The 14,201-nt window shown below is 38.7% G+C and overlaps 1 protein-coding gene across 6 annotated transcripts in view; it reads left to right on the plus strand.

The window, feature by feature from the left end:
- SBF2 (SET binding factor 2) overlaps positions 1 to 14,201 on the plus strand; it is a 259,658-nt gene that overhangs the window by 162,015 nt on the left and 83,442 nt on the right. The window lies entirely within an intron of this gene.

Raw genomic sequence — 14,201 nt, forward strand, 5'->3', positions numbered from 1 at the left:
GCGTCTTAGGTGGACTACAGGGAGGAAGTGGGATCGTGCAGGGAAAAAATCAGGAGGGCTAAGGCCCAACTAGAAATCAAACTGGCTAAGTCTGTGAAAGATAATAAAAAATCTTATCTACAAATACATTAACAAGAAAAGGAGGACTAGGGAAAGTATTCAGTCCCTATTGGGTGCAGAAGGAACAACAGTGACAAGGGATCAGGACAAGGCTGAGGTACTTAATGCCTTCTTTGCCTCAATCTTTAATAGTAAGGGAAGTTGTTCCCCCTGGAGGCTGGCTGATGTTGTGCCTATCTACAAGAAGGGTTGCAGGGAGGATCCAGGGAACTATAAGCCTGTCAGTCTGACCTCAGTGCTGGGGAAAGTCATGGAACAGGTGATCTTGAGTGCTATCATGAAGCACGTGCGAGAGAACCGGGTGATCAGGCCCAGTCAACACAGGTTCACGAAGAGCAGGTCTTGCCAAACTAACCTGATCGCCTTCTGTGACAAAGTGACTCGACTACTGGATGGGGGAAAGGCTGTGGATGTAGTCTTCTTGGACTTCAGTAAAGCCTTTGACACAGTTTCTCACAGCATTCTGCTTCAGAAACTGTCTGCCTCTGGCCTGGACAGGCGCACACTCTCCTGGGTTGAAAACTGGTTGGATGGCTGAGACCAGAGAGTGGTGGTAAATGGAGTTAACTCCAGCTGGAGGCCGGTTGCAAGTGGGCTTCCTCAGGGCTCGGTACTGGGTCCAGTCTTGTTCAATGTGTTTATCAATGACCTGAATGAGGGCATTGAGTGCACCCTTAGCAAGTTTGCGGATGACACTAAGCTGAGTGCAAGCATGGATCTGCTGGAGGGTAGGGAGGCTCTACAAAGGGATCTGAACAGGCTGGACCACTGGGCTGAGACCAATGGCATGAGGTTTAAGAAGGTCAAATGCCAGATCCTGCACTTGGGGCACAACAACCCTGTGCAGTGCTACAGACTGGGGGAAGAATGGTGAGAAAGCTGCATGGAGGAGAAAGACCTGGGGGTAATGGTTGACAGCCGACTGAACATGAGCCAGCAGTGTACCCAGGTGGCCAAGAAGGCCAATGGTATCTTGGCTTGTATCAGAAACGGTGTGACCAGCAGGTCCAGGGAGGTTATTCTCCCTCTGTACTCGGCACTGGTGAGACCGCACCTTGTATACTGTGTTCAGTTCTGGGCTCCTCACCACAAGAAGGATGTTGAGGCTCTGGAGCGTGTCCAGAGAAGAGCAACAAAGCTGGTGAGGGGGCTGGAGAACAAGTCTTTTGAGGAGCGGCTGAGAGAGCTGGGGTTGCTTAGCCTGGAGAAGAGGAGGTTGAGGGGAGACCTTATTGCTCTCTACAACTACCTGAAAGGAGGTTGTGGAGAGGAGGAAACTGGCCTCTTCTCCCAAGTGACTGAGGACAGGACAAGAGGGAATGGCCTCAGGCTCCTCCAGGGGAGATTCAGGCTGGACATCAGGAAAAAAAAATTCACAGAAAGGGTCATTGGGCACTGGAACAGGCTGCCCAGGGAGGTGGTTGAGTCACCTTCCCTGGAGGTGTTTAAGGGACAGGTGGATGAATTGCTGAGGGGTATGGTTTAAGGGAGTGTTAGGAATGGTTGGACTCGATGACCCAGTGGGTCCCTTCCAACCTAGTGATTCTATGAAGAAAGCGTATTTTCTGCTTGCATGGTTCATGGTGATAGTTCTGCTTCTTACAATGTCATCTTGTTTGTCACAGACTCTGAAGGTGTTTGCAGTTCTTCTACTAAGTTATTCTACTGATAAATGAAATAATTTTGTGCTGAATAAAAATCAAAATATAATGGAAGCTAGCTATGAGAGTAAAATATGTGTATGACTTCTTCTGACTTTTATTTTAATAATTGTCTGAGTTTACTTGCTGGCAGTCCGTTGTCAGATATATTTTATAGACATCAGTGTTTTCTGTCTGATATCTGAGAATGTAGTAGTATTTTTTAAAATTTGTACTGTGATCGCATTTGGTTATACTTTGCCTCTTGGTCCCTCTGTATATGTTGTTGTAGAGAACTAGGAATTTGATTGAGACATTCGTTTTTTAGCCCCACTCCCCTGTAACGCAAAACCAGTTGAAGTTATTTTGCAGCAGTTTGTTGACCCATATTTGTAAAAAGGTGAGTACTAAATACAGCTTTCACTTGAGTACAGGAATAAATTAACATTGACTGAGCGAACACTACCTCAGGTCACCATCAAATCTAGGTTGTCTCTTGTATTTCTTGTTTATTCACCGTAGATACATTTCTGCTATTTGGAACAAAATTCAACTTTGCCTGAGTAGTGGTCTTTAGAGTACAGTTACCTGCAGTTAACAGATGAAAATGACTGGCTAAAATTGCACAATGTGTACTAGAGTGTGCTTTTTTGACACAAGCATTGGCCTTTTCCAAGCTCTAAGTTTAGCCTCAGAGTCAGGAAAAAAAAATAAGTTCTCTGTGAAACTGTATTTCTATGCCCAAAATAATGAACACTGGAATACTGCACCTGCTGTGTATTCCAGAGTTAGACATTTTTCTTTCCAAGAGAAATGTTCAGATATGCCACAGATTTTACTACTTTTTTTGTTTGATACTGGGGAAAAAATGAAGATGTTTTAGATGATAGGAATAGAATACAAATCCCTTTATTTGTTGTATCTTGGTACAAAACAGACGGCAAAAGAAAGTGGGATATTGAGGAAATTTCCTTTGCTGAGGAAAGAAACACTGATGTCATCTTTTAATAATGCAATGAATCCAGCTTTTCTCCAGGAGAAAAATCGTATTTTTCTACCCATTGTTTGAAGACCCTAGGAGGACCTTAACGTTCATAGAAATTCATGTGTCTGAAGTCTTACTGAAATTAATATAGATTGTGATTTTTCTCAAAAAAGCCAGCAAATATTACTTGAGTTGTGCAGAGGAAACAGATGGATCAAGTAAGGAGGCGTAGCTTTTATGCTTTTTTTTCCAATAGTATTTTCATAACTTTGAAAATATAAAATGGAAATTTCCATTTCTCAGGAGTAAGCTTAGCCAATATGAAAACATCTGAACTCCTGACACTGGGCAGCTAGTTAGAGGCAAGTACTTAGTACATCTGCTTTCATGACGTATGAAATTATTTATTAAGATAAAAGCATGATTTATAATTTGTCTGTGTACTGTGTTCAACTGTATTATTTGGAACAATGTGTAAATTGTGACATTTTGGAGCTTCCCTGTATTGATTCAAGAAAAAAATAATTTATCATTTGACCTTACTGCAGTGGGACTCAGCAAGTCAGCATTTTGCTGTGGAGACATGAATTCTGTTAGCTGCAGGTCATAAGACCAAGCAATTTAAACTGCATCTGTTAAAAAGATAGAAAAATCTAATTTGAGAAATGTGGTCTAAACTGGAGATGTATTCAGGCTCTAGGGAAATAGCACATTCATTGTGATGGAGGGTTAGATTGCAGTATTTCTTTAAGACCTCACTGCACTATTGGAATTGTAGAAACCACCTCAGTTGTGCCACCAAACATCTTGTCGCAGATTTTTCTGTTTCTGTTGGCTTCTGTAAGATACAGGCTAAAGTATTGCTATAGCCAGGAGGCACACAGCAGCTGACAGAAAAGCTGAGAAGGAGGGAAGGTCCTGGGCATGGTCTAACAGGTGGGGTAGATCTCTGGCACTTTGCTTCATGAGCTGGGTGAAGCTGGGATGTGTGTAGTGCAAGCCCTAGCCTGATGATTTTCCCTGGGAAATACCAGTCTCTGCTATCCCACTTGCTCTTGCAGATAGGAAATCTGATGCTCCCCAGCCACCAAACCTCTGCTACTGATAATGTGAATTGCTGCAAACCATGTGTATTTCAAGAGATACAGGTTGGCTGTTTTTGAAAGTGTCTTTTGAGCAAGAAGATGTATTATTGGCGTGTACTGAATTCTTTGTCTTACTGGGAATGGTGCCATCTTACAAAACCAGGAAGATTGCATTGTACAAATTTATTGCAGCTCCTTCTGTAACTATTCAAGATTTTCCTGGTTGTTTAGTGTCAGGGTTTGTTTTTTTTAATAGCATGTATTCTCTTGTTTTACTGGAGTCCATAAAAGTGAAGGTCAGATGCTTTTACAGAGCTTCTGGATTCTTGTTTTGTAGATGAAGAGAAATATGTTAACAAAATGCTAGTAATAATCCCACCATGTATATTGTTGCTGGTCTCATTGTATCTAGTATGACATGTCTGCTACCATAGTGCTTGAGAACAGGTTAAGGAAGACAGTAAAATAACCATACCATTGCTTCAAGTCCCTAGCTGTTCTATTTTGTTGAAAAATTGCATAGGCTGTATTTCCCCAAGCAGTCGATCTCTGGCCATTTTGCAACTGGGAGGAAGAGGAGGTGATATTTTACTAGTTTCTTATTTTCCTGGAGATTGCAAAACCTGGGCTTGCCAGACCTCTGGTGTCTCTCTGTCAAAGAGTAGCGTTCTTTTGAACTATTCTTCTTTAGACTTTTTACAGTCTGAAGGTAATGGGCAGGACCTCACAGCAAATATTTAATAGGCCCATAATCTATAGAGTAGTACAATTGTGTTTCATATTAATCTGCCTCATTTAGCTGGTAGATAGATGCATATTAAGCCTTGTGTTAGACGTAAGATGGATTTATGAATTTAAGGTAGAGCATGTTGCAATAAGTCAATAGTGAAGAGTTAGAACCGTGGTTTACTGTGCCCATTTGTGTCTGGGAAGTATTGACCATCTACTACTGAAATTAAAACAAAATAAGTCTGTCTGGTTGTTCTCAGGAGTGCGAAGGTCAAAATGACATGGAGACTGTATTGCTCATTGATTAAATCATGTGTCTTACGATGAGGGTAATCAAATCCCCAGTTATTTGCTTTTATCGCTTCTAGGATTTGTCACTGGCCACTTGCTAAATACTGTATTGTCATGTCCTAAGTAAGAATTTTTCCCCTGACAAATCTTATACTCTGACACGCATTTATATCAGTCAGTATTACAGTAGTGATCAACATCTGTCACAGTGAAGCAGAAGCATTATGTTCTGTTCCGTATGTTGTATAACTAAAGTACTGTTAAAAGTCATCTAGGGTGTTGTGAAAGCTTTAATATATTGATTGATGATTTATTCATATAGATAACACTGTAATGAGAAAAAAGTGAAATTATTTACCCAGAAACCATTTCCGTCGTAGAATCATAGAATGGTTTGGGTTGGAAGAGACCCTAAAGCTCATCCAGTTCCAATCCCCCTGTGATGGGCAGGGACGCCTCCCACCAGATCACGCTGCCCAAGGCCCCATCCAGCCTGGTCTTGAACACCTCCAGGGATGGGGCAGCCACAGCTTCCCTGGACAACCTGTGCCAGTGCCTCACCACCCCCATCATGAAGAATTTTTTCCTAGTGTCTAATGTAAATCTTCCCCCTTCCAATTTATACCTATTGCCCCAGTCCTATCACTACAAACCTTTGTGAACAGTCCCTCTCCAGCTTTCTTGTAGCCCCCTTCAGGTACTGGAAGGCCACTGTAAGGTCTCCCTGGAGGTTTTTCCAGGCTGAAAAACCCCAACTCTCTCAGCCTGTCCTTATAGCAGAGCATATCATATTCACTGTCTGCTGATGCGGTTACCTTAGAATAAATTACAATTACATATACATTCCTGTTGTAAAAGGTGTGTTTCTCTTTAATTTTTTGTAATAAATGCTCTTCTCTGACATTTCAGAAAAGACTACTTAACTTTTTTGTGACTAAAAAGCCTGCTTTTCATTGAGGAAACACTTTCATGCAATTATGTTTCAAACAACGCATTTTATTTTTAGTGTTCGTTAAGACATAACGGCAAAAAAGCTCTCAAGGCTCACTTTGCATACTTCACCATTAATCTATTACAAACTACATGACTTGTCCAGATTTTCAATTGTCTCTGACTTTCCTCTGGCAGCAGAAATTGAGCTGTGTGTTTTGAAACATAGTAGCTCTTAATTTGAAAAAAGTAGCCATAAAGGGGAAAAGAGGTATTCTAAAAGACATTCTAAACAATTCGCATAAAATATTAATAGTAACAGTAAGACTTCCTAAAAAAACTGAGGAGGGGGGGATTGTCTTTGGATGATGCAGGACTGTGAGATAGCTTCCTTTGGTAGTTGGAACAGATAAAAGCTTTTTGCGTAAAAGGAAAAACTCCAAAATGACAGTGTTGCAGTATAACATTTCCCGTGAGATGTTGGTCAGTAGTATTGCCTAACTGCATATTAATGCTTTTATTTGGCAAATGTGGGTCAAATTGGAAAACATGTGTGCCCCAGACATCTGGAGTACTCAATCTCAATGCGGTTGGAGTGTGAATAAGGTGCACAAAACTGCTAAGCATATAAATACTTTGAAAATTCTGGTCTTTAGGTGTAGGAAAGGGGTGGGGTCTTCTAATGAAGTGATTTAATCTGAACCTACAAAGTCATCAGTGCCATTTTAGGACCATGTTTATGCCAATGTCAAACCTATGTGAATACACGTGTGTTGCACAAGGATTAACTATCTTTAATAGTAGGCAAATTATTCATCATTTCAGTGCTTTAGATAATGTCTAATAGATCACTAGGGCTTTCCATAGTGGCAATAAGCCTATGTTTATCTTTCAAATAGAGTATGCTGAGTATTCTATAAATATACTTACAGTATGCAGTATGAAAAACAACTGTAGGAAGTCTTAATTGCAATCAGGTCAAAATTAGAAATTTAACCTGTATTAGATTACAACAAAGCCATGTCTAGGACAGCATCTCTTCTCCAGCACTGGCCAAAAGCAAATGAAAAATAGCACTGACTAATTTTGCCTGTAGAATTTCAATTGTGACTCTTCTGTATTGCTTTGGTGTAATAGGGGCCTCTTTCTGTCATTTACTATACAGTCTGTTGTAAAAGAAACTTAATTATGCAAAATTAAAACCAATGGCATTCTGTAAATAATAAAGTTTAAAAATTGTCAGTCAATTCTCAGAATTCAGAGGGTTGCAAATACTGTCCAATACCAAGAAAGATTTTATTGCTCCTGAGAGAAAATCAGCCGTGTGTGTGTCGTGTGATTCAAATTCTTGGCAATATAAAGGTTAAATGAACTAACATTTCTCATATTTTATGTTGAAAACTATGTTGCCAAATGTTTTTATGTTGGAGGCTTAAAGTAGGTTTCTTTCCTTTCAGACTTTTATTTTATGGCCTGTCTTTTGTTACTCAGTTTGACTTATGTTCCTGGAAGTAGAGACTCTTAAGAAGTAGTTTGAACAACATCAGTGTTTGGAAGTATTTTAAGGTATTTTAAAACATAGAAATATATCATGAAGAGAAACAGTGGGAGTTTAATAGGGTCACACTAGATCCTGTTAATTTGTCATTTTTTCACAATTTGATCTTTTTTATCCTGTGAGACATAGTCGTGGTATTATTGAGGTAATAGAAAGAAGATCCTAGTCATTAAGGATTGAACTTGAAAGTTCCAGATTTACTTCCATATTGTACTGCAGATTTATTTTTTTTTTCTCACAATGGACATATCTTATTGTTTCTCTGGTCCATGGTTTATTGCTCAACAAGTAGAAATGACAGCTTTTCAATCCTGCTGACTTCTCAGGAGTCCACCAATAATGTTGTGGGCCTAATAAAAGAAGCTGCTGTATCTGAATCTGTCTGATGACGTCTCTTTCCCAAGAGTGCCCACACTGCAGATATCAGGGGAGATGACCACCTTGACACGGCCATAGCCATTCTTCTCTGGGCCGAGACTCTCCCCATGGAGGTGGCAGTGTCCAAGGAATAACTTTTTGCATCACTTACAGAGATTTGTTTGTGGGTGGTCTCCACGGAGAGCTGACTGGCTGTTTCTGCATGTCTGTCCAGGCACAAAGGTGGTTGTCTCAAACTGTGTTAAACTGCCTCTGTGGTTTTAGTGAGGAGCTACTTTTCACAGTGGTGCACCAGCAGAGGGGCTCAGGGAGGAGTTCGTGTGTGCCCAGGCACTTCCTAAACTGCTGTTTCCCTACAGACTTCAGAACCCCTACTTCTGGTAATCTGAAAGTGGTTTTGACTTCTTCTTGGACCTATCCTCCATACCTATTGCATGAGACTGTTATTTAAAGAAAGAAGATGAGGAGGACTAGCAGTAATGAGACATGCTGTCCATACCTACAGCTGCTTCCAACCTGCCTCCCCCTCGGCTTCTCACCAACATGCGTTGAGTTCATACACTGCCTCCTCCCCTCTGTATATACACGTATGCATGTGCGTACACAACGCAGAGAGGAATGTATATATGCATATATATACATAATGTAAACCCAGTAGTAATTTAAAATAATAATCCAATAAATAAAACAATCCCCAAATCCTGCTATGATCAAAGCAGCATATCCGGAGTGTGAATGAATGTACATCTTGACCGTACATTTCAAGGACTCTAGTTGCATGGCATCCCCTTGTTTTCTCCAGATCTCTTGCTGCTAACTTGAAAAAGGATCAAAAATGGCAGAAAAAAAATGTGCTGGTGTCCTGCTTCCTGTTGATAAAACTTGCCGTACATATAACTTGTTTTCTAGACTGCAACATTTGGAGATATTGTTATGTTTCTATGTAATTACCAGAGCAGGATTCAGCCTTGTTTTAGGAGTCTTTGCTAAATATTTTATTACAAATGTCAAATGATAGAAGGATATTAGTTTTAATACAAGGATAAGCAGAAATAAGTGTGAGCAGCAGCACCAGCAGCTCCTCTGTCTGATTCCAGCTTCGAGGCTGTCTGTGGGGCTTCCAAGTGCGGCTGTGACCAGCCCACAGTGCCCCACATACCCTGTCATAGTCACACCCTCTCAGTGGTGCTGCACGACTGAAATGAAGGCCCTGAAGGAAAACAGCAGCATCAAAAATAGGTACGATAAAAGCTATGATGATCTTGAAGAGTTTTTAACATATTTTAGTAGATTTCACGTGCAATTTACGTAGTGATGTAGGCATTTTAGAAAAAAATACAGGGTGTAGTATTCAATTTGCAGACAGCTGCTCTGTGCCTCGGTTACATTGATTTCCATCAGGTTGTCATCTGGCTTACAGATAGATAAAGAAGAACGTGATACCATTTTGTACAGAAAGATGAGCACTAGAGCATCGGCACGGAATGCGGGGCTCACACCAACTAGCCTCTGGCAGGGCTGAGTCGTACAAAGCCACCTGTCCCGGCAGGATCTCTGGGCATTCGCCTGCGGGAGCAGTCTTTACTCTTAATGGCCGTCTCCTGCAACTCGCTTTTATTCAGTCCTCCTGTATCTGCTGTTAAAGCAAGGCATGCTCGCGTGCCTTTGCTCACACAGAGATATCTTATTGAAACCATGTAGCTTCTTGGAGCATTGACATGGCAGGCTCTGACTGCTCTTAAGTGTTCATTACTGTTAATTGTGGCCTTGTGGTTGCCAAGTCTTCCTAATAGCTCTGTGTTCTAAATATTTTTGGTTGTCTTGATGAAAAGCCATGTGCTTGTACGCTACTCGCTGCTGTAAATAAACCCAAGTCTGGTTTAGGAATTGGTATACTGCTGTGTAGCTGCTCTCTAGCCTGCCTGTGAAAGAGGTGGCTGATGAAAGGTAGTGAAAAAAAAAGTCTTTAATGTTGGAAAGAATAGGCATCTTGCTAATAGAATAAGTTACGTGAAATCAGTGACTTTTGTTTTTACGAGTTTTCTATTTAATGAAAATATGGAAGGAATACAGGGAAATTTAGTTTTATATTAAATTTGATGTGTGTATGTAATATGCATTTCAATACAGGTGCATAATTCCATATAGATTTGTTTATAACACTGTTAGGTATGTGTACATGCACTTAATCTGTACTGAGCGTTATTTTATGTATACAGTAAGGAACAAATTATTTTACAGTATTGATACACCCTATCCATTCAGTGAACATCTCTCTGTAGCCACCCCATATGCACATGTGTATTTAGCTTTAGTTCAGTCTTTTATTACTAAAATGAAGAGCAAGAGTTTGTCCGTCTAACGTAGTCTTACTCTGTGCTTCCCCCTTGTGCTTCACCCTTCATGTAACTCCTAAACCAAGGTGTAGTAGAGGAGCTGAAGTGGAATCCTGCTCAGCTCTGTGAGCATGATATGTGCTACCTTGTTCGCTGATGGTACTTAGCTTACTGGAAGAAATATGGCATGTAGAATGCTCGCTTGTTTCCATAAAGAATTTCATGAAGTCATCCCTTTTTAGCTGTTTTATTTTGCAGAAATTTGCATGAAAGTCACCAATGGGTGGCTATGAGATCGTCGTCTTTTATTTTTCACGGTCATTTCTAAAACAGAAAGAACGTTGGAATATATTCAGTCTTCTAATAATTTGGTTTTCATAATGTTTGCATAACCTTTGGTTTAAACAATTGAAATCTTGGCAGCTTCTGTTCAAAAATGGAAGTGTGATGTGGAGATAAATACCATAAAGCATAGACCAATTCTGGGTTTTGTCACTGTTTTGTGTAAACTTTCACAAATGCATTCCTATGACAAACATAGACTAGTGAACACATGTGGCATTTTAGAATTGTTTTTAAGGAGGAAAAAAGCGTAAGAATAGATTTATTTATAGTAACAGAACTATCTCTACTGTTACTTAAACAAAAAGTATGTGAAGTCATAGAACAAAGACAGAAAATAAAGGTGTAACAGAAAAATGTTTGACAATCTACGTATACTGTATAAAATTCTTGCAGCTGTTGACATTAATTTTCAGTATTGTAGCCCAGATGTATATTTGCATGATTTTTTTTTTAGAATGCATGAGAAAATGCCATGTAAGCATGCTATCATGAAGCTTACTTTTAGTAATTCGCCCCCTGTAATCAGTCTGGGGGCAGGCTTTGGTAACTAGTGATCCAACAAAGTATTTAAAAGTTAACTTTGCCTAATATTTATAGATTAAAAGCCCCCAACCAACAGCAACAAAAAATCCACCAACCCCTTTCCTCCCCCCTCCCCCTAATTCTTAAACTTTAGCCTCCAAAACTCCACTTGCAAGCTAGGAATTAAATTCTGAATTGCTATTTAACAGTCTAAAAATCTCACCGGTTTTGTACAAATAGAATTAATTTTCTATCTAGATTATTTGACTTTTGAGGAAAAAGGCGATTTATTTCAATGAAATTAATTCAGTCAGTTGAACACCTTGTAACATCTTTGTTTTCAATGTTAATTGATTAAAAATCAATTTACATCATACATATCCTTTGTTATACCTAAATAAGTTGTATTCAACTGACATATTCTCTGTCCCTTCCAGGTGTATAGAATGAAGTATCTTAGTAGATTATCTCTTACTCTGACTGTAGCAATAATAACATACTTTAAATCAACCTGGTCTGTGAGTAGCTCTGATTTTCAGCACTTCTTCATTAGAAATGTCACCTTTTGCCTTATCTGTATCTTTTTCCTTTTATACCTCTGAACCAAGGCACCTGAGTTTTGCGTGTTGTACATACCATCAACAGTGCTGATTGTTTTAATTCTCAACGTTTTCATTTTTCATCACTTCTAATACCTTAGTGTAATTGCTAATATTTTATATATTTTCCTATAGTTCCAAGTCTCACAAAATTTTGTTTCTGTAAATATCATGCATGCTTTTGTATTTTCTGCTTGTGCAAGAAATTAGCCTGAATACAATGTAGATTCGCAGATGGACAAAATATGATGCTACCCACATGTTTTCTGCTCAGTGTCTTGCCTTTGTGTCAGCAGAAGGTGGGGTTCACACCCTGAAACCAAACAAAATCTTTTCTGAATTTTTCTTTCTTATTAGTACAGAGGCAAAACAAGTGTTGTTTTAGACATTTTTTTCCTTCATAAGAAGAGAAAAAAATGTTAATGCACGCAAAGGCAGTGGACTATAAAATGGCCTTTTAATTTATTGTTTTCAGGAGAAATTCAAAACTCTAGATTATGGATTTCATTGGAATTTAGTGTGTTGTATTATCAAATTAAAAGGTATAATTGCTTTTGTGAAAAACAATTTAAAGGAAAATATTTATTTTAATGGACTACTTTGGAGCCTTGCCTTTGCCATTTGGGACTAGTTGAACTACTGACCTGATGTGGCTCTGTTAATAAGCCACAGGCCACAGCTATGGTTATGTTAACACAATTTGTTACTCAGCTGCTGAATTGCATGTGTAAGAAAGTCATAGACTTTGATCTTGACTTGATCATGATAGATGGCTGTTATCATCTCCACTTGGGCCATTTAGGCTCCACCCCTGTGGAGCCTGCTACTGTGTAAAACATTTTCTGCTGACTGTAGGTTTAGGGTTTTTTCTGCTGCTTTTCACAACCTTTTGGGCACAGTCAGTAGACCAGCAGTGCTGCACGGATCAAAACATGAAAACCATAACTACGTAGAAAATCCAAACCAGGATGCTGACTGGTGTAAGGACAATCACTTTTTGATTAACTGTATTTCAGCAAAACTTTAACAAAGGGACTCAGACTGTCACGTACATTTTACATGTGCTCATTGCAAAGAATTTTTCAGGATATTTGATATAAAAGCAGCATATAGCAAAGATTTGAATTCTATCAGTCCTGTCCAATTTTTAATCTCAAACTGAAGATACAGTATGCATATGAAAAGAGTAGGCATCAGAACTGACCAGCTTAAAATCAATCCAACAAACCTGAATTAACTATTCCAAACCATAATTGTCTATTAATGAAGAATCATCTTATGGAAAGGTGAAAGATCCTACCTGAAGTCTTCTCAGGGTGCCATCAAATAGTGATCATTCCTGGCTTCAAATCTGAGGAGTAATCAAAACTGGGGAGGATTGCTGATTCTTGGATACATTATAAAGATTCTTTCTGCAGCCAGAAATTTTCTGAATATTCCACAAACATTTTTGAGGTTACATGTTGTTCAGTCAGGTTTTATCAGTCTCCATAAATATACTGGTTTTGGAGAAGGGGTTTAGGATTTGTTGTGGGGGAATGACTTCTTTTCCAAGTCAGCTTGAACCAAGTAATGCTTAACAAATTCAAATCAACATATTTTCTTGGTATACATTGTTTCTGCGACATTTTGATTTTTTTTTGTTTTGTTTTATTTACTGATAATATATGCTCTTGGATGCATGAAGAGAAACAAATAAAGATGCTTGCTAAGAGGGAGAGGGAGTATTACAGGGAATGTCATATGTTCCCTGTTACCTCTTAGTAAACGGACTATGCTCCATGTTTTCCATCTTAAAAACTTAAAAATCCCCTACATTTATTCCTGTCTACTTTTAAAAATTTGAAACATAATTATGTACTTAAAAAAATAAAATTACCAAGTTTGTAGCTCAGTTTTCTAGTCAGTAAAAAGAAAGTGCTGTTAGACATCCTTGGCGGTAGTTGAAATTCTGGTGGAGCCTGTAATCATCATGTTAGTGATGAAACAACTTTGGCTACTAAGACAGCAGTCTAATAAGAAAGAAATGGTGAATGGATTAATTTTCATTGAAGCAATTTTAAGTTATAATTAAATACTCTCAAGATTCTCCAATAAAAATTTTCCTGAAGAAAGACTCTAAAAAAATTACTGAAAAGACTAAACCAGCATTTGATCACAAGCTTAATATCTAGTGCAAAAACCTTTAGCTTGTACTATCCCACTGTAAGGCTTGGTTCTATCACAGTTTTGAATGAATATGTAACTTTTTTAGGAATAAAAGCTGAAGTACTTATTCAAAAAAGAATTTAAGCTAGCAATATATACACGACCTGTAGTGGTTAGCAGCATTTAATACCTAACAAAAAAGCATTGACATATTTCTTTTCCTAGTCAGCATGCAGCTTTCAGTTCAGAACAGATGCCCCTGGAAGCAGCCAAAGTGATGTTCTCTGTGCTTTCTTGGTCTCCTTTTTATTCTTTTCTGCATTTTTTCACTGTGTTTTGTAGTAATCCTTTGGCAATCATTTTTTAGCTAATATTAAATTATCTGCATTTATTTTATTGTCTCTCCATAGTGATTTGTCCAACTGGTTATTTTTTTTTTCTTCATGACAGACAACCAACTTTGCTATTGCTAAATAGTTATAGGAAATAATTATTTCCTATAGTTATTAGGAAATCATATGTCAGTAAAGAGATG

Source organism: Cuculus canorus, chromosome 5 (genome assembly GCF_017976375.1).
Source record: "Cuculus canorus isolate bCucCan1 chromosome 5, bCucCan1.pri, whole genome shotgun sequence".
Classification (NCBI taxonomy): Eukaryota; Metazoa; Chordata; class Aves; order Cuculiformes; family Cuculidae; genus Cuculus; species Cuculus canorus.